The sequence below is a fragment of the Muntiacus reevesi genome, chromosome 3 (assembly GCF_963930625.1).
Source record: "Muntiacus reevesi chromosome 3, mMunRee1.1, whole genome shotgun sequence".
NCBI lineage: Eukaryota > Metazoa > Chordata > Mammalia > Artiodactyla > Cervidae > Muntiacus > Muntiacus reevesi.
This window is the reverse complement of record NC_089251.1, coordinates 240,689,682-240,715,372: the sequence shown is the minus strand read 5'-3', so window position 1 is coordinate 240,715,372 and position 25,691 is coordinate 240,689,682. Positions and strand designations below refer to the sequence as shown.

At 36.9% G+C, this 25,691-nt stretch overlaps 1 pseudogene; it reads left to right on the top strand.

Moving 5' to 3' along the window:
* Positions 1-24,668, top strand: part of LOC136164235 (DNA primase small subunit-like) — a 39,733-nt pseudogene extending 15,065 nt beyond the window's left edge.
* The last annotated feature ends 1,023 nt before the right edge of the window (positions 24,669-25,691 follow it).

The following is a 25,691-nucleotide window of genomic DNA, read 5'->3' as shown; positions in this document are numbered from 1 at the left end:
TGTGAATTTAAGTAAATAATTTCCCAATCAAAACTGTGAAGAAAAAGAAATTTTAGTAGATAAAACCGATACACCTTGACACATCTATGATGCTTTCTTCGAACTTCCTATCAATAATGATAATCATGCTCAAATACAGCAGAACACCTTGACTGTCTTATCTCACGGTACCACAGTTCTGCTCCCAGACATCATAGTCCCAAGGAACACTGTTGTTGTTCAATCGCTCAATCATGGACTGAGGACGCCAGACTTTCCTGACATTCACTATCTTCCGGATTGCTCAAACTCACGTCCAGTGAGTCAGTGATGCTATCCAAATATTTCATCCTCCATCACCCTCTTCTCATCTTGCCATCAATCTTTAACAGCATCAGGGTTTTTCCAATGAGTTGGCTCTTCGTATCAGGTTGCCAAAGTACTGGAGTTTCAGCTTCAACATCAGTCTTTCCATAAATATTCAGGGTTGATTTCCTTTAGGATTGACTGGTTTGATCTCCTTGCTGTTCAAGGGACTCTCAAGAATCTTCTCCAGCACTACAGTTTGAAAGCATCAGTCCTTGGGTGCTCAGCCTTCTTTATGGTCCAACTCTCACATCTGTACATGACTACTGGAAAAATCAGAGCTTTGATTATAAGGATCTTTGTCGGCAAAGTGAGATCTCTACTTTTTAACATACTGTGTAGATTTGTCAAAGCTTTTCTTCCAAGGAGCAAGCATCTTTTAATTTCATGGCTGCAGTCACCATATGCAGTGATTTTGGAGCCCAAGAAAATAAAGTCTGTCACTGTTTCCATTGTTTCCCCATCTATTTGCCATGAAGTGATGGGACAGGATGCCACGATCTTAGTTTTTTGAATGTTGAGTTTTAAGCCAGTTTTTTCACTCTCCTCTTTCACCTTCCTCAAGAGGCTCTCTAATTTCACTTTCCTTTTTACCATTAAGGTGGTATCATCTACATTATCTTAGATTGTTGATATTTCTCCTGACAATATTGATTCCAGCTTGTGAGTCATCAAACTTGGTACTTCGCATGACATAGGCCAGGTGACAATATACAGCCTTAACGCACTTCTTTCCCAATTTTGAACCAGTCTGTTGTTCCATGTCCAGTTCTAACTTGTCACTTCTTGTCCTGTATACCGATTTATCAGGAGGCAGGTAAGGGGGTCTGGTATTTCTATCCCTTTAAGAATTTTCCACAGTTTGTTGTCATACCCACAGTCAAAGGCTTTAGTGTAGTCAACGAAGCAGACGTAGATTTTTTTTTTTTTAATTTCCTTGCTTCTTCTATGATCCAGAGGATGTTGGCAATTTCATCTCTGGTTTCTCTGCCTTTTCTATATCTAATTTGTACATCTGCAAGTTCTCAGTTCATGTACTCCTAAAGCCTAGCTAGAAGTAATTTAAGCATAATCTTGCTAGCGTGTGGAATGAGTGCAACTATATGTATATAGTTTGAACATTATTTGGCATTGTCTTTCTTTGGGACTGGAATGAAAATTGACCTTTTCCAGTCCTGTGACCACTGCTGAGTTTTTCCAGATTTGCTGGCATATTGAGTGCAGCATCATCTTCTAAGATTTGAAGTAGCTCAGCTGGAATTCCATCATCTCCACTAGCTTTGTTCAAAGTAATGCTTCCTAAGGCCCACTTAACTTCACACTCCAGGACATCTGGCTCTAAGTAAGTGACCAAATCATTGTGGTTATCTGGATCATTAAGAAAACCCTGACTATCTTGTAATTCCTCAAACTTCCAGGCTGGTTCTTTTTACTGATGACATTACACTAATTCAAGTTGGTGGCAGGACATGACAAATTCTCTAGCATACAAGAGGACAGGAGATGAAGCTTGTCAAAGTTAAGGAGTCTGACACCTCTGTACAGTTGTAGGAAAAAGGGTATATTGGAATACTGCTTCTAAAGTGACAGGCAATTTACACCATATCCTATGAGGAAAGAAGTATAATGTTTGTCTGGAGTCTTAGGATAATTGGAGAAAACACACTCCATTTCGGGGGTTGCTCTTCTGACTCATTCACCAGCCTGTTTAGCAGGGGGTATGAATGGAGAAAGGACTTCAAAGCACATTCAGACAATTTGCCTCCTCCATTCATGCCTTAATACCTGTCATACCTAACAGCAATGGAAATGTCAGTGGAAAAGATGCTAAATAAAGTGTCTTGCAGGTTATAGGGGAATCAGAATGTAGAGTTTAGGACTAAGGACATGCCCTCTTCTGCATAGTTCTCAGATTGCTACTGCAACGTGGTAGAGATTCACCCTGGACATTGTGATTAATTCAAGTTAACTGTCCTTTATGACCTGCATATTATCTGATTACTGAGGAACAAAACTGTACATTACCAGGAACAACTCACACTTAAACAAAAATACTTGTTAAAACTTGAATAAGTGTTGCTTTTTATCATCTTCATACATTTTTTCCCCTTCTCCATTACCTTGTTCTGATTGATAGTTCTTTAATTGAAAGGAAATAAAGCAAAAGGAGATCATGAAGGATATTTAACTTTCTGAAACATATAGAGACATTCATAAATATTAATTAATATGGTACTGAAACCAAAAAAAAAAAAAAATATTCTAACAACCCACCAAATAGCAGATGGTGATACAAAAAGCAATTGTAAGTTACTTCAAGTGCCATTTAGAATCGATTTTCTTCCTTTTAGTAACAACCGCATACATAGAATTATAATGTCTACAATCACATGTTCATTCATTATTCATTGATACGTGTTAAGTTGTTTCAGTCACGTCCGACTCTTTGCGACCCCATGGACTGTAGCCCACCAGGCTCCTCTGCCCAAGGAATTCTCCAGGCAAGAACAGGAGAGTGGGCTGTCATGCCCTCCTCTAGGGCTGTAGGGGATCTTCCCTACCCAGTGATTGAATCTGCATCTCCTGCGACTCCTGCATTACAGGCAAATTCTTTATCGCTGAGTCACCAGGGAAGTTCATTCATTGATACAGATATAGATACAGATATAGATATAGATAGAAAGTCTGCATCACAAACAGTAGATGTTTACAACAGTGGGTATATAGGTTGGCATGCTTACAAAAATTAACAGTAGCAATAATTAATAATAGTATTACTAATTAAGTTAACAAATATTAGCTTAATTGTTAAATAAATTAATGTTCAATAATTATTAAATAAGTTAATAATTGTCACAGGCATGCCTGTGGCTCAAACGGTAAAGAATCTGCCTGCAATGCGGGAGACCTGGGTTCGAACCCTGGGTCAGGAAGGTCCCCTAGAGAAGGAAATGACAACTCACTTCAGTATCCTTGCCTAGAGAATTCCATGGACAGAGGAGGCTGATGGGCTACTGTCCACAGGGTCACAAAGAGTCAGATATGACTGAATGACTAATACTTTCACTTAAAGTTACTTAATAATTAATTCTAATGGAAGATACAAATTATTAATTTTAATTACCCAAAACATAATGAATTTTGTACAAATCACATAAGAATTTTTCTTTAAAAAATCAAACAAAAGTTTGTTTTTACTGTCTTTATGATGATTAGTTGGATTAATAATACTTAACAAATTTGAACAATATTTAAAACTAATCCAAATTGATTTAACAACCTGAATGTTCTGTCAACCAAGAAGAGAAAGATGTTAAATGATCTCACTTAATTACTTTTCAATGCTTAACCAGTCTTATCTAGTCTCTTACGTCTAAGAGCATAACAAGAATTTTTTAAAGTTTAGTTATTCCCAGCTTGGCTTAAGAGGGGTAGAAACACTAAGCCTCATTTAATGAGGCTTAACCAAGTTTAATGGAGCTTGAAAATTTTCACGAAGTTTTAATGAAACATAAGACCTCCTCCTATTTAAGATTTTAAAGATGTTCTTAATGTATGAAAAGTAATCTACGTTACTCCCTCACTATCCTTTGCACTATTATTATGATACAACTTAACCACTATGCGTGATATAACCCTCCACAACAAAATGTTTATTGTGTCTGCTTTAAACAGACAATTATATATATATATATTTTTAAACAGACAATTATATTTTGAAGAAGTTAGGAAAAGTCTTGTATAGCTACTTATTTAACTTTTATAATGCCTTTCAATCGTTCCTGTAAATCTACCTTTCCAGTTTGTATTACTTCTGTTTGGAATGAAGAACTGCCTTTAGCACTTCTTATAATGTAGACCTGCTGGCCACAGTTAGATTGGCTTTTGCTTATCTGAAAATGTCTTTATTTCACCTTTACTTCAAATGTGGTTTTTGCTGGATATAAAATCTATACTTATAGTTCCCTTTTGTGTGTGTGTATGTGTGTGTGTGTCTGTGTTTTAAGCTACTTTAAAGATGCCGTTCCATAACTTTTGGTATGCTTCATTCATAATGATAAGTCAGCCATCACATTTATTGTGATTTGCTGTACATAACATTACTTTTTTATCCGGATGCTTTTAGAATTTGTCATAAATTTTCAGCAGTGTTACTAGGATGAAGCTATTTGAGACTTATGGACTGTTTGGGATTTGCTGAACATCATAAGCTTGTGGGTTAATGCCTTTCATGAAACTTGGAAACTGTCTAACGATTATTTCTTTAAATATTTTCTGACCAGTTAATTTTTTTCTCTCCTTGGAGGTTCCAATATTAGACCTCTTGCCATTAGCTTGATTGTTTGATTTGTTCTGTTTTATCTTGTTCTCTTGCATTTCAGGCTTACCTTCACTATTCTTTCTCAGCAAAACTGGTAATGGTGGTGGGGCAGTAGAGACAATCGTTGGGCGTAGAAATATATTCTTTCACTTGAGTGACTTCAGGAATACAGTCATTCCTGCCCACTCCTACCCCGACCAATAGCTTAGCTGATGTCTCCTCAATAAATCCTTATGGTTTTGGGGAGACTTGCTTCTCTCTGCCTGAATCGGCCCCAGCAACAGTCTCAGACCTGCTCAGGGACTTACTGCTCACATATTCCTTTCTCTGGTAATCAGATCATCAAGACCTCCTTACATCCAGTGTTTTTCAATAGTCCCTTAGATAAGCATAATCTTCTGCTTTATCTAGGTTTCCCTTTGTATTATTAGAGGAGCAAAAGTCCTCTAAATTTAAATTTTACACCCTAACCAAAAGTGCAACTTCCAGTTATATAAGTCTAAAGAAATTGAAATCCAAGAGATTTTTCTTTTGCTATCTTTGTCTTTCTATTTGAGTCACTACTTTTGTGATAATCAGTTTCAGTTCAGTTCAGTTGCTCAATCGTGTCCAACTCTTTGCAACCCTATGAACCACAGCACGCCAGGGCTCCTTCTGCCATCACCAACTCCCAGAGTTTACCCAAACTCATGTCCATTGAGTCGGTGATGTCATCTAGCCATCTCATCTGTCATCCCCTTCTCCTCCTGCCTTCAATCTTTCCCCAAATCAGGGTCTTTTCAAATGAGTCAGCCCTTCGCATCAGCTGGCCAAGGTATTGGAGTTTCAGCTCCAACATCAGTCCTTCCAATGAACACCCAGGACTGATCTCCTTTAGGATGGACTGGTTGGATCTCCTTGCAGTCCACGGGACTCTGAAGAGTCTTCTCTAACACCACAGTTCAAAAGCATCAATTCTTTGGCACTCAGTTTTCTTTATAGTCCAACTCTCACATCCATACATGACCACTGGAAAAAACATAGCCTTGACTAGATGGACCTTTGTTGACAAAGTAATGTCTCTGCTTTTTAATATGCTGTCTAGATTGGTCATAACTTTCCTACCAAGGAGTAAGCGTCTTTTAATTTCATGGCTGCAATCACCATCTGCAGTCATTTTGGAGCCCCCAAAAATAAAGTCAGCCACCGTTTCCACTCTTTCCCCATCTATTTGCCATGAAGTGATGGGACCAGGTACCATGATCTTAGTTTTCTGAATGTTAAGCTTTAAGTCAACTTTTTCACTCTCCTCTTTCACTTTCATCAAGAAGCTCTTTAATTCTTCCTCACTTTCTGCCATTACGGTGGTGTCATCTGCATATCTGAGGTTATTGATATTTCTCCTGGCAATCTTGATTCCAGCTTGTACTTCATCCAGCCCAGCACTTCTCATGATGTACTCTGCATATAAGTTAAATAAGCAGGGTGACAATATATACAGCCTTGACATACTCCTTTTCCTATTTGGGACCAGTCTGTTGTTCCATGTCCAGTTTTAACTGTTGCTTCCTGACCTGCATACAGGTTTCTCAAGAGGCAGATCAGGTGGTCTGGTATTCCCATCGCTTTCAGAATTTTCCACAGTTTATTGTGATCCACACAGTCAAAGGATTTGGTATAGTCAATAAAGCAAAATAGATGTTCTTCTGGAACTCTCTTGCTTTTCAATGATCCAGAGGATGTTGGCAATTTGATCTCTGGTTCCTCTGCCTTTTCTAAATCCAGCTTGAACATCTGGAAGGTCATAGTTCAGGTATTGCTGAAGCCTGGCTTGGAGAATTTTGAGGATTACTTTACTAACGTGTGAGATGAGTGCAATTGTGCAGTAGTTAGAGCATTATTTGGGATTGCCTTTCTTTGGGATTGGAATGAAAACTGACTTTTTCCAGTCCTGTGGCCACTGCTGAGTTTTCCAAATTTGCTGACATATTGAATGCACCACTTTACAGCATCACTTTTTAGGATTTGAAATAACTCAACTGGAATTCCATCACCTCCACTAGCTTTGTTCATAGTGATGCTTCCTAAGGCCCACTTGACTTCACATTTCAGGATATCTGGCTCTAGGTGAGTTATTACACCATCGTGATTATCTGGGTCATGAAGATCTTTTTCGTAAGGTTCTTCTGTGTATTCTTGCCACCTCTTCTTAATATCTTCTGCTTCTGTTAGGTCCATACCATTTCTGTCCTTTATTGAGCCCAGTTTTGCATGAAATGTCCTGACAGAATGTGGTACACTAAAGAAGGGGATGGCAAACTACTTCAGTATTCTTGCCTTGAGAACCCCATGAACAGTATGTGATAATCAAGTTGCTGGTAATTCTTTATGTTATTTCAAGTTATACTATCTTGGCTCATATCAAAATTGTGCATGAGCACCGCTATTTAGATAAGTTTGGTCTACTGCAACACAGACCAAGAAATGTTCTGCTTTGCTGTTACAATATCAATCAAATAAAAAATATTTTAAAAAATGAAAAACATCTTTCAGAAAAATATTCTTAATTAAGTCAGAGACTGTTTTCTCCTAAATAACTTAAATTTTAATAACTCATTCATGTGCTCATGCTCAGTCACTAGGTCATGTCCAACTCTTTGCTACCCCATGGACTACAGCCCACAAGCTCTGCTGTCCATGGGCTCTTCCAGGCAGGAATACTGAAGTGGGTTGCCATTTCCTCCTTCAGGGGAACTCATTCACATGTGCTACCAACAACTGAGGACTTCCCTGGTGGCTAAGTGGTAAAAATCTCCCTGCCGATGCAGGAGACATGGTTTCAATCCCTGGTCCATAAAGATTCCCTGGAACTTGCCTAATGTCTATTTACATCAAAAATGTTACCAACAATGATGCTATATTCATATCTTCAGTGTTTAGCATTTTTAGTACTCTTTAATATAATTATCTTAACAATTTCTATACTACTAAGGAAGCAAATAATAAAAAAATTAAAAGTAGTAGTTGAGTGTTCTCTCTCTATCTTATTTGATCCAAATAGAAATTCTTGTTCTTGTTTTGAATTTAGCCTGAAAAGTATTAATCATTTCTTAACATCTTCTTCACGATCTATAGCTTTTCACTCCATTCTTGCAGGATATTTTTATTTTATTATAATTATGTAATACTTCTTACATGATTGATTAATGCATATTTAAAACCTGAGCACACAGAAAATCCCTACCTGTAGTTTTCTTAGCTGAATTATCTTGAATTTGACACACCTTAATTTTATTTTTTAATTTATTATTGATTCAAGTTTTATTAATATTTAGAGATGATCAATGGATCCTATCTACTTTTTCATTAAATTTAAGAATTTTTTGATAAAATTACCTATTGTCCTACCTAAACATATTGTCTTTTCTAGGAACAAGGAATTCTGAAATCTTAGGCCAAGGTTCTGAAAATCAAGTCCTGTTCTTTGTCTATTTATATATATACTGATTTAATCTTCCAAAAGTCACACCTTTCTCCATAAAAAATGTAAGCATCACTAATTGTATCCCTTTCCCTTGACTATCTATGAAAATGAAACTATGGTAATTAGCTCTAATTTGTAACAGCTCTTTTTTAAGCACAGTTTCCTTCCTGAGTGAGCGGAGAAGCTCACTGAGACTTTGATCAATACTAAAAACATTTCACTCACTTCTTATTTTTTATTACATAGGTATCCTAGTCACCATTGCCAAAATAAAATATTGTTATCAAAACATAAATTTTGCTTTCCACTGACACTTTCAAAGAGACTACCAAGACATGACAGATTTAGAACAGAAAAAGAGATGACAAATACGAGGATACTCAGGAAAAAAACCTATCAAAAAACCACTTGACTATATGATATGGTCAAAGCAGAGTCTCCAAACCAGTATCCAAACCTATGTCTGACACCTTCATCTTAATTACTTGAGTAGAATTATATTTCAAAAAATTAACATTCATTTTCTCCATTATTTCTTACTCTGCACTCTTTATTGACTCTAAGAAACTCTATCAGCCATGCAAGACTGACAGATGAAGTAAGGACTTGCAGAATTTGTTTTCCCATTTAAAAATTTAGTGTAAAATCAGAGCTAGAAAAAGGTAGGTGATATTAGGATGGGAAAGTAATTTGCAGATCAGAGTTCTTAAAGTAGAAAATGAAAAGAAAACTTCCTTGCTGATCCAGTGGTTAAGAATCTGCCTTCCAATGTAGAGTACATGGGTTCAATCCCTGGTTGGGTAACTAAGGTCCACATGCCACGGGGCAACGAAGCCCATGCACCACAACTAGATAGAAGTCCATGTGCCACAATGAAAGATCCCACATGCCAAATAGAAGATCCTGTGTGTTGCTACTAAGACCTGACATAAATAAATAAATTTACTTTTTAAAAAAATGAAAAAAAGTCTCTATAATGAGGACTACAAAGTTGGCTGGAAAAAATTCAACATCCATTATGTTCAAAAATGAGGAAACCCCACTGACCCTTACTTTTGTATATGTGTTGCCAAAAAGAGCACCTGACCCTTACTTTTGAACTACCAACAGTCTTCTTGAAAATTTTCTAAACTGAACTGAGGTACTAACATAGAACCATGCATGATTCAAAAGATTTTTTTTCCCTTGATTGAGATGGCAGTGAACTATTCCAATAGGTGACTTCCTAATAATCCAGAGTAATATTGGACACTGACTGTCATGTGCCTTGGTGTAGTTTTCTTAAGCATCCCTGTATTTATATTTCATTTAGATCCTTGAATTTGCTGGCTTAAAATTATCAACAAATTTGGGAAAAAAATTGACCATAATTTCTTCAACTATTTTTTTCAACTCACTTCCTATGCTTTGAGATTCAATTTCATAGCTTGTCACTTAAATTTGTCCCACTGTTCCTTTGTTCATATTTTTAACGTCATTTTTCTCTGACTTTCTAAATTTATTTATAATTGTGCCTGGTTTTCGTTGTGCAGGTTTTTCTCTAGTTGCAGAGAGCTGGGGCTACTCTCTAGTTGCAGTGCACAGGCTTCTCATTGTGGCGGCTTCTGTTGCGGAGGAGCATGGGCTTCAGGGTATGCGGGCTCCAGGAGTTGCGGCACGTGAGCTCAGCTCAGTAGGTAGAGTCTGTGGGCTCTAGATCACAGGCTCAGAAGTTGTGTGCACAGGCTTAATTACTGCACTGCATGTGGGACCTTCCTGGACCAGGGATCAAACCATGTCTCCTGCATTGGCAGGTGAACTCTTTACCACTGAGCCACCAAGGAAGACCTCTCTGATTTTCATTTTGGATAGTTTCCAGTGTATTTTTCATGAAGATCTTTTCTCATTTCTAGAAGTTTTCTTAGGCATTAAAAAAAACAGATACAATATCATTGCTTCAGCTGCTCAATTTTTTCTAGCTTGAATATACAGAATAAAGATATACAGAATACATTATAATAACCCTTTAATTGTTCTTATAACAGATTCTATCATGTGTTAGTTCTGGGCACATTCCTTTTATTTTTTGTCTTCATTATGAGTCATAATTTTCTTTTCTTTGCCATGTCTGGCAATTTTTACTATATGCCAGACACTGTGAATTTAATCTTTTGTGGTGCTTTATATATTTGTATTCCCCTATATACTCTTGACGGAGAAGGCAATGGCACCCCACTCCAGTACTCTTGCCTGGAAAATCCCATGGGCAGAAGAGCCTGGTGGGCTGCAGTCCATGCGGTCCGCTAAGAGTGGGACACGACTGAGCGACTCCACTTTCACTTTTCACTTTCATGCACTGGAGAAGGAAATGGCAACCCACTCCAGTGTTCTTGCCTGGAGAATCCCAGGGATGGGGGAGCCTGGTGGGCTGCCGTCTTTCGGGTCGCACAGAGTTGGACACGACTGAAGCGACTTAGCAGCAGCAGCAGCAGCAGCAGCATATACTCTTGAGATTTTTCTGGGGAACTCTCAGGAACTTTTATTTTTTTCAAGGTACACTTTTAAAATTAATTATCTGGAAATAAAGCAACATTAATCTAGGGCTATTTCCCTACTGCTGAAGCAGTATCCTGCTACTAAGGAATACCCAATGACCCATAAAACATGAGGCTTTTTGGATTGTAGGAATACCAACTTTTCCAGCTCCTGTATGAGCTCTCTGGATGTTCCCTCTGCTCTTTTCAGATGGTCTTTTTCCTAGCCTCAAGTAGTTTCTATCTGACTGAATATGTGAATGACACCCTCAGAATCTCCAGAGCACCTCTCTCTGCAAAGCTCTTATCTCTCTAGAACTCTGCCGTGGGACATTTCAACACCTTGGCCTTCACAGGCACTAAGTTCCATCTCCTCAACTTAAGAATTTTACTGGGAGCCTCCCTGGGGTCCCCCTTCCTGTGCTGAATCTTGGAAAGTCTTGGGTGGTAAGTTAAGGCAGTTACAAGACTAACCTTTTATTTCTTCCTCTCTCATGGTTCAAAGATCACTGTCCTTGCATTACCTGGTATCCAATAATAAAGATAAATAAATATATATTTTTTCACATTGTTTTCATATGAAAGTATACATCTTGTTATGCGACTCCATCTTGGCTGAAGATCATAGTCCCCTGTGAGTTTATTTTGAAACCATCCCATATTCACAATAGTCACTTTAAAACCACAAAAAGAACCAGTTATTGAATAATTTATATTTAAAATATCAGAAACAGGCAACTGGCAAGACTTTTTGGGAAAGGAATTGGGCTTAATGTTTTATAAATATAATAGTTTCACACTGTTTTATAACCATTTAAAATTAATAGCCTCTAAGTATATAGCAGTATAGAAGTAAAAAGACAGTTTTTGAGCCTGGCCTTTGCTATTTTCAACGGTTTCAAATTTTAGCAGAAAGTCTTCATACTTTCAAATAGAACAAATTCCAGTGATGTTTTAAAAATAACATTATAGAATTAGTTGAAGTGTGGTCAAAGAGCTTTAGCTTAAATCTAACTGAAAAATAACTCAAAACTCAATGACATTACTTTTTGCATACATCATTTTAAGTTTCAACTCATGAATTATGTCTAAGATTTTTGCGTATGGGATAATAACAAATAACACTATTAAATGAAATATACAAAGTCATATATAAACCAACATAAATATTGTTAAATTCAGCTTCCTAAATAGCTGAATTAGAAGTCCACACTTTATATACAATGAGTAATTACACTGGAAGTTACAATTATGAATGGATAGGATGATCATTCTGTCTTGGTGACGTGAGTTTAACTGACTGTAAGAGCCTCAGTTCAGTCCTTGTAAGTGGAATTTTCTTTTAATCATTGGAACAAAATTTATTCACTTTTGTTAAAAAGATAGAACAATGCTTTCACTGGATTTTAAATTTGTAGGCATAGTTCTCAAGTATAAATTATTTTTAAGGGATATGAACATAGTTTCATAATGTTGTTTACATGATTACATATTAATCAACTAATTTATATTCTAACAGTTCAACCCTCAGTCTCATTCCATTTGTTATACAATAAAGTTCTTGAATTTCTCTCTTAAGCCTCTTTTTTTAAGGTAATAAATCTCAAAGGTAAGTCAAATTAAGTTCTCTATGCTTTTTAACACTATTTGCAAATTGTTATCTTGTGATGTTTTGTATAAATAATGTGCTAAAAATGAAGGGAAACCATTAACAGGAAACATCAATAAAATTAACTTTCCCAAGCCATAGAAACTAAGACCAATAAATCTATAATAAAGGTATTAAAAATGGCCGGCAGTCATTGCTCTAATATTCTCCATCACTTTCTGTCTTTCTAGATATCTTGGGGTAATTTGGCTAATCTTGGGCTAATCCTAAATAGTGTCTTTACCATCTCAGAAAAACTTATTTTCTCAGGTTTAGATCTCTATACCACCTTTGAAAATCACAGACATGACATGGTTCTAGAAGCAGTCCAAATCTCTAAGGTCATAAGTGTAATATACTCTAACTCCCTTGATTTAAAATAATGTTTCTTCCATCCCTTTGGCATGCAAATGCATATAAGTAAAAACTGATTTGTCTAATAATATGTCTTGGGTTCAAAAAGCACAGATAAATAAAATTCATTTTACTTCATCTTTTGTGCATTCTGTGTGTTTTGTCCCATTTTAAAAATGTTTTTGTAAATATGATGTGAAAAATACATTTAAACAAATTCTGTATTATGAATTATTCATATATAAATTTTTCTGAAATATAAGAGAATAATGAATTTAGGTATAGCATTGTCCTAGCATGCTTGACAATTAATTGTCTACCATGCTTTATTCCATATGCACTGGAAGAGTAGGTTGTTTAAGAGAGAAAATAAATTCCTTTAATGTTGGGCTAATTCTTGGTATGACCACATTTAATATCAGTCATTTGGCTTAAGCTTTGACCCGGTTTAAATGCAAATGTTCCTGAGAAAAGTAAGAAATTCAACTCCTATCATGCATTTATGCCTTATTATAAATGGTTTGTAAACATCTGGCTAGAAAGGAATCAGTTCAGAATTTGAGAGCACTGTTGTCTGAAATTTTGAAGAGAGAATATATCTGAGAATGGCAAGACTATGAAATTCAAGAACGCAGGGTAGTTAATGCCACCAAATTGCTGATTCTATATTTTTATAGTGTATGTTTTTTACCAATATTCCATATTTTAAAAAAGATATTTAAAAATGTAACTCCCACACCTCAAAAGTTTTACAACATTTTGATGTTCTATATCTTGCTGTTTCCTCTTTACAATTTATAAATTGGTATCATTTCAGAGGAATGTTTTAAGCAATAAATATATTTTCAGTAAAAAAAAAAAATAATTTAAGGCAACACATGAAGCTCTAATACCCTTGCCAAAATTTGCATAATTGAGAAAGTCACCTTCATGTGTCAAATCTAATTTCTCTTATTTTCAAATGAAAATGTTGAAAACATGGAGAATCAATTGTTTACCAGTTATAGTCAGAGGTGAATCTAAGATCAGGACAGGGATCTCTTAGTTGCCAGTCCCGGTAATTTGTATGTTTGGTATTTGTGAAATGCTTTCATCCACTTCCCTCTAACAGGGCCTCCCATTTTTCCCATGTCTTTGTCCTGTATTCCAAGTGTACTTTCAATGGTAATGTCAGTAGAATATAACAATGTGTAATGTATATAATAACAATAGAGGTTGTTTCAATAATTCTTAAGGGATTATTCTCCTAAATAATACCTGTATTTTTAATGGAGCTTATTAAAGTCAAATACTTAAGCATAGAAGGTCACATTGCAAGGAGAGGAAAGCCTGGTACCAACGAACTCACCTTGTGTCTTTCATCCTCTACCAAAGCATTCACTTGCACTACTGCTGGAAGTATTATCTGAATATGCTCCGTGTTAATCCTCTAATCACAAACTTAGTCAAGATGCTTCCCACTGGCCCTGGGAGAAGGAGAGGACTAGATGTGATGGGCTCTGAAGATACACTGAAAATAAAAATAGTCTTTGCTCAAAATCTGCAAACTTAGATGAAATAATCAAATACAAATTAGATTTTTGAGCAATACAAGAGAATTATTATATATTCCTAAAATAATCCCAAAGTTTTTATAGCAAGATGCAAGAAGAAAAGAAGAGAATCTGGGCCAGGTAATCAAGGCATGGAAAATTATATGTCACACTCTACGTAATAATGTAGACAAACACGAATCTACTGGAAAAAAATTTAAGCAGAACTGAGGTCATTAGGACAAAACAAAAGGAATATCCTGAATGCCAAGTCTGAGTGGGCAAAAGAAGGACAGCCTTCTAGAGCGGAAGGCCATAGGAAGGAGATCACAGAATATCACAGGCAAGAATAAACTGGGGCTTTGGAACAAAAAATAAGAAACAAGAAAGCCAGAAGCATTGAGTTCTATCATAAAAAAGGAGTCACAACATGTATATTATCAAGTGTGAAACAGATCGCCAGTCCAGGTTGGATGCATGAGACAAGTGCTCGGGGTTGGTGCACTGGGAAGACCCAAAGAGATGGGATGGGGAGGGAGGTGGGAGGGGGGTTCAGGATGGGGAACACATGTAAATCCATGACTGATTCATGTCAATGTATGGCAAAAACCACCACAATATTGTAAAGTAATTAGCCTCCAACTAATAAAAATAAATGAAAAAAAAAAAAAAAAGGGAGTCTCAATTAGGAGCATGTTCATGTACATGTACAAGGTATGATGTAGTTACCTGTCTACCAAGTTTCATTGCAGATGGTTAGGAAGAACCTACTATATAAGACAGAAAGAAAAAAATGATTCCTTTATCCATTGACTGATTGCTGATTCCATATTCAACACCTCAAGCATGTGGCTTGAAGTTTTGACACTCCTTAGAAAAGAAATCTGTTCATTATTCTCACCTCGTCCAGGTGACATCAGAGTTTGTGGTAAAGCTCCGATCTTCATACATCTGGAAGCTACAAGGTAAGTGAACCACTCTGTGGTTTATACACTGATGCTTTCAACATACCTTTCATCATATTATTGTTGCACTGTATATACATTCCCATCACTCTAGAAGTAACAGTGAATTAATATTATGTGTATTCATGTCTTCTTCATCTAATATTCTCATTTAAAATCCTTAAAGGATGGCATCATAACTTTCATTAATTCTTTATCCTCAGAAAATAAAATCTTACATATGGTAGGCATTCAATACTAGCTGATAAGAACTTTACTAAAGATACTTTTGTTAAAGAAAATGTGATTTTCAGCCATATGAACCAAATATTATTAATTTTCCATAGCATACTGAGAAATTTTTTTTTAATTTAAATAAGTTACCCTCTGAGTCTATTACCATGTTTTAAATTCCTCTGTGCTCACTATAGAATTAGTGTTAAGAATTGGTGCTAAGAATTCAAATTATGTTTCTACTTCTATCTGACCTACCCTTTGTCCTTGAATATCTCAACTCTTTTTTCCTAAATCTAAATTCCAGATAATACTATTGATTTGTGTGTGTATATAATGTAGAGAGGTACCTTTTATCCATTTTTAATAGGGTATCCTATTTGAAAACACTTTTCTAGCAAAGTTATAATTTTTGATGCAATACTGAATGAACTACTATAAATCCTTTCTCAAATATTGCTGTGTAAACATATATATGTAAATATACACACATACAGAGTCTCACTTATTAATCTTTCAGATCAATAGATTCTATTTGGCTGGGGCTTGGGGGACAGTTTGTATCAATGGAGTAGAATGAAGCCAAATGTTGTATCCTTGGTCACAATAGCAAGGTGATTGAAGTAAATGAGTTTACAAATAAATGTGGTTCATAAAAGTGCCTAAGAAGGTTTTGGACAATCATAACATTTTATCAAGATGCCAAAAGTCTTTGCCAGGGAATTCTTGGTTTCATGTAAAAGTTTCTCAACTCTCTTAAATATTTCTCTTTTTATCACAGCATTGAAATAAGATATTTTGATGTGGGAAAATTTAGATAAGTCAATGGGTTTCCCTGATAGCCAGTTGGTAAAAAATCTGCCTGCAATGTAGGAGACCCTGGTCAATTCCTGGGTTGGGAAGATCCGCTGAAGAAGGGATAGGCTGCTGCTGCTGCTGCTAAGTCGCTTCAGTTGTGTCTGACTCTGTGTGACCCCATGGACAGCAGCCCACCAGGCTCCTCTTTCCATGGGATTCTCCAGGCAAGAATACTAGAGTGGGTTGCCATATCCTTCTCCCAGGAATAGGCTACCCACTCCAATATTCTTGGATTTCCCTTGTGACTCAGCTGGTAAAGAACCGGCCTGCAATGCAGGAGACCTGGGTTCAATCCCTGGGTTGGGAAGATCTCCTGGAGAAGGGAAAGGCTACCCACTCCAGTATTCTGGCCTGGGGAATTCCATGGACTGTATAGTCCATGGGGTTACAAAGAGTTGGACACAACTGAGCAAATTTCACTCTCACTTTCAGCTATGACACAGTTATCTTATTTCAATCAACCTATGCTATTTTTTTAAGCTCCTTTTCTCTCAGTAAGATTTTTTTTTTTCTTAAGAATATTTACCAGTGACTAGAAACTAACCTATTCCAGTCTGTATAAACCACACCCTTAGATCCTATACCTTCTCAGCTTCTTTTGAATAGTAGCCTACTCCACCACCTTGCCATTTGCCACAGCCAACTGAACTAGAAAGACAGTCAACCAGAACTGAGTCAACTGGAATGCCTTCAAGGAATGTGGAGCCATTAACCAGAGAGACAAGGAGATGCAGTCTCTGCACTGAGAGAGTCTTATGGGGCTGTCTCTGAGCTACCCGAGGAACTTGGAGCAATCCGATATGCAAGATGAAATATTAAAGAAGCTGATTCAAAAGAGAAGTAGGAATGAGACAAAATATGAACCCAGAAAGAGAAACAAAGCAAAAAATAAGGGTAACAGTTTTCTTAGTGTCTGATTATTTCATCATTCTTGGTTTTTATTCCCCTAACTAAATTCCATTTGGAATTAGATAAAATAAGATCATTATAAACGTTCTTCCTTACCAGAGTCAAATTCAAGCTCTTGTGTGCACTGCCAACAACTAGGACTATATAGATCTCATAGTAAGCACTGAAAATGGTTATTACTTTTTAAAACTATATATAAAACTACACATAACATGTATTTTTTAAAGACATTAGTTTGCTTAGATACTTTGGTTCCAAGGAATCAAACAGATAATTTAGGATTCTCACATCTGAGAGAATCATCACTGACAGAGTCTCTGTTATGGGGTATGTGTTGGGTCAATAGTTTTGCATTATCTCATTTTACCCCTCAACAAACTTCTGAATTATGTGCTATTTCCAGCATTTCACAGATGATGAAACTGGGACTTAAATAACTTTCCTAAGGTCATAAAGGCACTAAGTGGTGAAGTCAGAGAACAAATTCAGGTCTCTCCAATTCCAGAACCCATGTTCTTTTCATATTTTATTTATGTAAAGTTGCTCAAATTTGTATGCATCCAGTTTTCAACTAAGCTGTTCTTCCAGAGTAATGGTAGTTTAAAACATTAAGCTAAAGGCTACTGAAGATGGTTTAAAATACTTGCAATTCTAAACTTGCTAAATTAATAAAGTGAATAAAGTTGGGATTAAAGGACACATGAAGTCAAAACTAATTAATTTCTCTAGTGTAAGTGAACTAAAATCACTCAGATGCCATAATTTAATACAGGACTCTATTTTGACTTTGCCTCACAGGGAGTAAGATGATATATTTTCGTATCATTAATTTCAACATTACTACCTTTTATTAAATAAAGCTGGCAACTTACTTGTTAAAAAAATATGTACTTAGTATTTTATAACCATCTCAGGCACAAATAAATGGAGAAATGTCTTTATGATTAAAAAAAAACCTGAAAAATGCAATTCATAGAAATGAATAATTTTACAGCACTATTGAAAAGACACTTTTCAGTAGATGTTTCTTATTAATATTAACATAGGTTTATCTCTCTGTCACCAAAATATTCATACAAAATTATAAGTACTTCATTATTTTTAATCCACTTTCAAAATTTTATTTTTTAACAGGAGTAACTCACTCCAGTATTCTTGCCTGAAGATTCCCGTTTTGGACAGAAGAAACTGGCAGGCTACAGCCCATGAGATCGCAAAGAGGAGGACATGACTGAGTGACTAAGTCCAGCGCAGTACAGCACAGTGTGAAACTGCACCCTCAGTTAAGACACTGGCCTAAATTAAGACTCAAATAAAGCACGCTCAGTACCTAAGTTTGATATTTACAAAATGAATATATGAGAATAACTTCAACTAAAATAAGTCTATTAAACAATATTATTTGCAATTATGTTTTAGTATGTCATCAACAACAAAAAAGAGAAAATTTTTCTAAAAACTAGTAATTATGTCATTTAAATCTTTAAACTGATTAGCAACTTATAGATTAAAAATAATTTACACCATTTTAGGAAAGTAATTTTTAAAACATCACTCTTCTGGAAGATTTAAGAATGAAAACTAGAATACAGTTATACATCTTAAGACTTTGAGACAATAATTTCTTTTACATGACTTTAAAAGAATCTTTTCTTACAGTTATTTTTTTGCTTTGTTTTTAATGATAAAAGAGACTAAAAAACAGTTTATTCTTTGAGACAGTCTCTGCATATTAAACAAATTTCAATTACAGAGAAAATATGGAAAGGAAAAAGGTTTTTTAAGCATAGTAATCTTCAAAAATAAGATAAACATCTATGAAACCAAAAATGGAATCAGATGTGTAAAGCAGGAAGTAGAGTTGAAACTTCAAATCTCCTGGGTTTTGCCTCCAGCAGCAGGCAGAGTAGATAGGGAGAAGCACAAATTAAAAATGCCTCACACACACAAAAAAATGCCTCACAGACGTAGACACTAAATACAGACTCACTATTTGAATTGAGACCTACAAAGGGGGTCAAAGAAAAATTGTAACTCTTCCCAAGGAAATGACATATAAAGAGACATACCTAAAAACATGGAGAAGAAATAGAAAAATCTTCCCACTAAGAAAGGTACCCAACCACTTGCTAGATCATGACTTAACCTGAGTTTTCCTAATATCCCCAGAAGGTTAAAGCACTAACTTTAATCAATAACATAAGACCTGTCTATTAATAGGACCTTAGGGCCAAATGAAACACACAAAACTAGAAGTAAGGGAAACTGTATAGAGAGGGGATGAAAGGAGACAAATGCCACCCTAGACAGGCCTGCAAGCCAAATTCCAAAATAAAAGAGTTTTTATTTGTATCTTCAGGTATAAAGAAAATATTGGTTTTATAACTATAGCTTTGCAGATGCCTTAATATCTAGTCAGTATTCTCATTTATCTTCTTAAAGTGAACCTAGCAATCTCTAAATGTTTATTTTTCTCTACAACATAATTTTTTAATGAATCTGTTCAGTTATACTACAGATCCAGCATAATTATTTTTGAGATTGAATTGTATTTGTAAAATAATACAGAAAAACTTAATAATATTTAACACATTGTAAAGTAATTAGCCTCTAACTAATAAAAATTAATGAAAAAATAAATAAATAAATAAAAATAATATTTAACACATTTAGTATGTTGTGTCATTTCACTATGGATGTGATATACCTATTATTTATTCAAAGTTGTTTAATAAACTTAATATAACACATATTAAATACAAATTTATACATTATATATCATACATTTATATACATAAATATCCTATATATCATATATGAGGTGGAGGGCTTCATGATGGAATCAGTGTTCTTATAGAAAGAGATGGGCTTCCCATGAGATGCTTCCTCTGGAGAAGGAAATGACAACCCACTCCAGTATTCTTGCCTGGGAAATCCCATGGACAGAGGAGCCTGGTGGGCTACAGGCCATGGGGCTGCAAAGAGTCAGACACGACTGAGCAACTGAGCGTGCAGGCACGTGTGCACAGACAAACACACACACACATGCACATACACAGAGGAGGATATACTGAGGCAGAATATAGACAGTCCCAGGCTGAGGAGCTGCAGTATGTCACCTATGAACAGATACTCCAAGATGAAGATAATAGCAGGAGGCTAATAGGAGAGGCTGAGCCCTACCTAGATAAGAGACAGAGACCACATACTTCTCATCCTTGAGGTCAAGGAGACCTTCCTGACTACACATGTCCAGAAAGGCTCCTTGAAGGTCAAAAAGGAAGTAGTGTCAACCTGCTCTTAGGCCTCTTTGCTGGAATCCTTCTTGGCTAAGAGATGCATCAGTAAGCCAAATATGGACTCAGAACCAGGCAAAGCAAGATGACTGGCCAAAGGAAACCCAGGAGAAATACCTGATATAAGTGATTCAAATTACTGTAAGGGCACAATCACCATGTGTCTATTCATGCATACTCTCTATTTTCCCCAAAGACGCTTGTTTCACTCCTTTCTGTCTCTTTGTGGGAATTCATTCTACAAAGTCAGTGGGCCAGGAGTTTTGTCACTGGCCGCTGGTCTAGTGGCTAGGATTCAGCACTCTCACTGCCACAACCTGACTTCAATCTCTGGCCAGGAACCAAAATTCTGCTTCAAGCCGCTGCAGGCTGAGGCCCCCTGAGATCAATACCACAGAGCTTGCTTCCTCTCACTCTGCATATGAGACCCCAGCAAGAAGACAGCCATCTACAAGCCAGAAGACAGTCCTCAAAGGGGAACCAAATGAGCCAGCACTTTGATCTCAGACTTTCCAACCTACAGAACTGTGAGAAAAAATTCCTACTGTTTAAGTCGATGGTAGGCTGAGCTAATATAAATTTTGATACCAAGAAAGGAGGTACTACTACAACAAATATCTAAAATTGTGGAAGTGGCTTTGGATGTGGGTAATGGGTAAAGACCTGAGGAGTTCTGTGGTACATGCCAAAAAAATTGAGATCACATTAAGAGTGATTCTGAGGAACTCAGGGAAAAAGGAAACAGAGATGGACAGAAATTTTCCATCTTCTTAAAAAAATACATAAATAATCATAATTAGAATACTAGCAGAAATATGGATATTAAGGCAGGCCACTTTGAGGTCTCAGATGAAAATGAGTAACAGGTTATTAGAAATCAGAGGAATGGTAATACTTGTTACAAAGTGGCAAATAACTTGCATGAATTGCATTCGTATTTTAGTGTTTTGTGTAAATTATAATTTGCAAATGATGACTGGATAAATATTGGATATTTAGCTGAGGACATTTCTAAGCAAACTGTTGCTTAGAAAGACTTGTTTCCACCTGCCTCCTTATAATAAAAGTGAAGAAGAGAGATAAATTGAAGAAAGAACTGTTATACAAAGAAAAACCAGACTTTATAAGATTTGGAAAATTCTCAGCCTATTCATATTTCAAAAACTGAGCAAGTGTATTCAGAAGGCAACAGCAAGGATATGGCTGGACTATCACTCGATAGAGACATTACATGCCCGCATGCTAAGTTGCTTCAGTTGTGTCCGACTCTTTTGCAACGATACGGATTGTAGGCTGCCAGGCTCCTCTGTCCATGGGATTTTTCCAGGCAAAAAAACTGGAGTGGATTGCCATTTCCTACTCGAGGATAAAGACATTATAGGAGTATATGAGCAGAAACACTGCTAGTTTGAATTGAAGATAGACAGGATAAAATAACCAAAGGTTACTGGACTTCTTAGATTCCACAGGACAGGGCAATAAAGCTATTCATCTTCTGCTGCTGCTGCTGCCAAGTCACTTCAGTCATGTCCAGACTCTGTGCGACCCCAGAGACGGCAGCCCACCAGGCTCCTCTGTCCCTGGGATTCTCCAGGCAAGAATACTGAAGTGGGTCGCCATTTCCTTCTCCAGTGCAGGCATGCATGCTAAGTCGCTTCAGTTGTGTCTGACTCTGTGCAACCCCTACAAATATGCATTATTCTTTAAGAAAAGAGAAGAATGACACTGGGGGGGAAACAAACCAAAACAACAACAACAAAAACAATCTTATCAATACAAAGAAAAAGATTGGTGGTTGCCGGAGAGCGAGGGTGACAGGGTGATGGTGGACAAAATGCATGAGCTGAGTTAAAAGGTAGAAACCTCTAGTTTAAAATAAATAAGTCATGGAGATGCCATTCCCATCCTTCAACTTTTTTTCTGGTTGCTACCATTCCTTTCCTTTTTCTTTTTTTTGAAAATTTAACATTGCTATCTTCCTGAAATATGAATACTTTAATATAGTCTATCTTCCATGGTACGCAAGCCCTTCCATGCCTTCTCCCCCAGTAAGTCCTTTTTTTTTTTTTTCTCAATAGATAAAGGGAAAAAAAGCATTTCAGGCTAATGAAGACCTTATTCTTAAAGAAAATATAGGAGCATATATTTACAGTCTCAGGATAGGGAAAAATATTAAGTCAGATCCTCTCTCTAAAATGGGAGTAATGTTTCAGACAGGAAATGAACTAGAGTCAAGTACCAATTGGCTGGTTTCTTTTCCTCACCGTTTTGAAATTTAAATTACTAGGTCTGAAAGAATCGACTGAAGTTTACTCAGAGAGAAACCATGTCTTATTTTCATCCATTTCTAAACCATTTCGGCCATGAGGTTTTGGAGACATATTATAAGTAAATTCTGAACCCCATCTCAAGTTAATTCACACTCTGCGCAGCTCAGACTCCTGACAAACGTTCCACCTCAGCTGTGGGGGCAAATAAGCTTGACATCCCCCTCTGTTTCAACCTCCTCCTCCTTAGGCATACACAAGTTATTACAGCAAGAAAGCAGGTGTATGATAAATCACCCTGGGAGCTTCCGGGTTGGAGAACCGAATAGAGATTCAGAAAGCGGAAGCAGAGTTGGGAGGCCCTAGAAGCTCCTGCCCCTTCCTACACGCCTGGCCCCACATTTCTCTTCACGGGGCTGATCTCCAGCATGCGGAAGGGCTCACCTTCTCTCAGAATAACTTCTTTCTGGAACAGGCATGGCCTCCTTCTCTCCAGCTGAGCGCCGGACCCACTGCCGGACGGATGCTCAGGGATGCCGCAGAGCCTCCAGTCGCCAGGCCCTCTCCCAAGCGGGAAATACAATTCTCAGTAACCGCTTCAGGCGGTCGCCGAGGCCGCGACGCGCCTGCGCAGTGGGCGAAGGCGGCCTTCTGCAGTTCCTGCCAATTCTCGGTGCGAGCCGGCCTGGAACTAGTTCTGCGTTCTGTGGAAGCGCTGAACGTGCCTCAGCTCCCGGAGCTGCTTAAGCTGTATGACCAGAGGCTCTTTCCAAATGCAAGGTACTATCGCTGTCTCAAATATGGCAGAGTGATAGAGAATTACTGAGTTACTTTTGACACCACGGATTTTCATTCTCATCAAAGAGGATCTTTACGTCCGCTATCACTCCTGCATCAACCAGAGCGATCTGGAAAGGACGATGTAGACAGGTGTTCTAAGTGCTGGAATCTCATGACGTTGGCGATGTGCACCATAGACAGAGCACTGAAAGATTTAAGCATCGTTTCTGGATGTATTCTGCAAGGAGAGGTTTTCATTGCTGGGTCTGGGATTAATCAGAAAATTGTCCTCTGAAATACTTTCCGGGATAGTTGAGTTATTGCGGCTAAAGGTAGTCAGGGCTTCCCCAGTGAGTCAGCAGTAAAGAATCGGCTTGCAATGCAGGAGAGTTGGGTTCGATCCCTGGGTTGGGAAGATCCCCTAGAGGAAGGCATGGCAACCCACTCCGGTATTCTTGCCTGGAGAACCCCATGGACAGAGGAACCTCGTGGGCTGCAGTCCATGGGGTGGCAAAGAGTCAGACAGGACTGAAGCAGCTTAGCACAGCACAAAGGTTACAACGTTCACCTAAGTAAAGAAAGCACTCTTTTCTCAGAAAATCTATAAACATAACTTATAAAAATACATTGACAGATTTGGCTTGGTTGATCAAATATTCTTGAAAACAAGAAAGGTAGAATAAGATTTTAGCCCTTGTTTCTGAAACAATTCATGATGAACTTCAACAGAGCTTCCAAAATCACAGTTCACTTGAGGATTGGGAGCCTTTGAAGAAGGTAGCCGGCAGATGTCAGAATAACATTGAAAATGACAAATGTGGACTCTGGCTGAAGTGAGAGATCACGCTCCAGTACTGTTTGCCACAGTGGGATATCAGTGTTAGCAAAGGAATCAATCATTGACTAAAGAGCCCTTTTAAGTGTGCATCCTAATACATGTTGCAGTGTGCTTATTGATTTACAGAAAGTAGATCAATTTACAGTTTCCACCATAAGCTCCATCTGCCATGAACAGGATACTATTTCCACTAGTGAAGAGGAAAAGAAGTAAGCTGAATCTGATATCAAGCATAGAATCAGAGATTATAAGAAAACCTGTCTAGCTCCTTGTGCAAAAGTTTCTGAACAGTTTCTTGAAAGTTTAGGTAAGTCCTCCAAAGGAGAAGTTATCTTTCAGAAGAGTGATTTACAAAAACACTTCTGAAGATAACAACTCTCTTCAAACCAGTGTGGCTATCTTCTACCTTCAACCAGGAATCGAATACTTCAAGAACCATTTCATAAATAGGACAGAAGTATGTATGCATTTTTAATGCTCAAAGCAATTCTTTTTTCTTAAATGATTACGTTGAAAATATTCCTGAGACTACCGAAGGAGAGTATCAGTTTTCCTGGAAGGAGCCATAATAGAAAAGATAAGTGGATTGCAGATAAACTTGTAAAATTTAGTATTGTACAAAGATAATTCTAAGATTTCTTATATGAATATAGAGTCCTGACAGTTGCCATATACAGAGGTAAATGAGCAGTAATATGTTTAAGTAATATGTCTCAGCTCACTGGATACAGCCTCCGTATTTCTGGAGTGAATGTTCTAGGTGAATGAGGTCTTTGTCCTTAAGACTTAGACACTCATTTATATGTGGAAGGTGCATTCAATCAATCCCTGGTTTTGCCTACTAATATTTTTATTGGCTAGACTATACCCCACTGCCCATATTTTAAATATTATTTTGAACTAAACATCTAAACCTACCAAAACTTCAATTCAAAGATATAAATTACTAGATTACAACATTAGGGGCTAGTCATTTTTTTTTTTACAACTATCACAGCTGTAGCTCCTACCTTCTTCCCTCAGAGAACATTAGATTAGCCTACTATAAAGAAGCAGCTTAGAAAAAATAACCAACTTCATTTCACCAATATAAAACCTGTTGTGTTTGTCAAAACACTTTGACTTTCCATTTATCTAGATACTTAAATTGAATTTTAAAGGTTTGGTTTCTTCCATGTTATTTTGTGTGATTGATTTTGAAGTGTCAGATTTATTTTGCCTAAGTTTACAACCAGTTTGGACAGAACAGTTGTTCTGATTTCCATTTTATTTTCTGAGAAACATTGAGAAGTGGGCTATTGGACTAGTGCTTAATAAAAATTGTATTTCCTTTAAGGTTGTTTTTTTCTATAGGCACACAGTCCTTTTCAAATTTTTAAATCTTGTAGT